This window comes from Nannospalax galili, unplaced genomic scaffold (assembly GCF_000622305.1).
Source record: "Nannospalax galili isolate Female #2095 unplaced genomic scaffold, S.galili_v1.0 scaffold281, whole genome shotgun sequence".
NCBI classification, from domain to species: domain Eukaryota; kingdom Metazoa; phylum Chordata; class Mammalia; order Rodentia; family Spalacidae; genus Nannospalax; species Nannospalax galili.
This window is the reverse complement of record NW_008349068.1, coordinates 6014466-6015397: the sequence shown is the minus strand read 5'-3', so window position 1 is coordinate 6015397 and position 932 is coordinate 6014466.

Sequence of the window (932 nt, the reverse complement as noted above, 5' to 3'; positions counted from 1 at the left end):
GAATAAATCTGGCGCTTTCTTTGGCGTGATGCTGAGCTCCCCATTTTAAAGGAAAGATGTTTTTACAGCAACCGGACACTAGAGGGCTGAAGCGCCTTGGCAAATTCAAGCCCCTAGGTTTGAAGAAAAAAAGTTGTAGTTTTAAATCTTTTGTCTGGGAGCCGCTTTTGAGCTGCAGGCTGCTCGGCAGGGGTTAGCTAATTTGAATTTTCACTGAACTGGTTTTAGCTGTGGCTTGAATGCCTGAGGGCAGGGTGACAGAGCTGACTAGAGGGGTCTGCCTGACTCTAAAGCTTAGAACTTTAGGGATTTTTCTCTAGCAGTGTTCAGATAGAAAAATGGGGTGAAGTGACAGTTCCCAAAGGGACGTGCCTGAAATTAGAATTTCAGGGGATCACAGTGATTCCCAGTCACAAGACCTTCCCGCAAATTTGAGAGGCTGGCAGCCACCCTAATGTTTTTTAATTGGCCGATGCGTCACCAGGTTTTTGATATTAAAGAGATGTCTAGATAGAGGTCTTTTGTCCACACCTGTACAGGCAGTCGGGGTCCATTAGGGGATCAGAGAGACCTTCAGCTAACACCAGGGGGTAGCCCTGGCCAGAAAGCGTCAGTTGTTTCTCTGGCCCTAGCAGTCCCTCGCGAGAACTTCAGACCAGAAAAGAAAGGAGGAAATTTAGAAGAGATTTTTGTTACCCTCCTGAGGGGGAGGGATACTCACGAATCCAGTGTTTCCGTGGGCACCAGCTCCTAGCTGGCACGAGGTTCAGAGGCTCTCACGTTAGGCACCAGGTATGGTGCGCACGGTCCTGCGGGGATCGGTCTCCTGTGGCTCTGCGCGCGCTCTGAAAACGGCGGCGGGTGTCCCGCAGGCTTCTCCGCCGTGCCGCATCTCCATGTCTGTGTAGGTCTCTGCTACCGAAGCGTGTCCA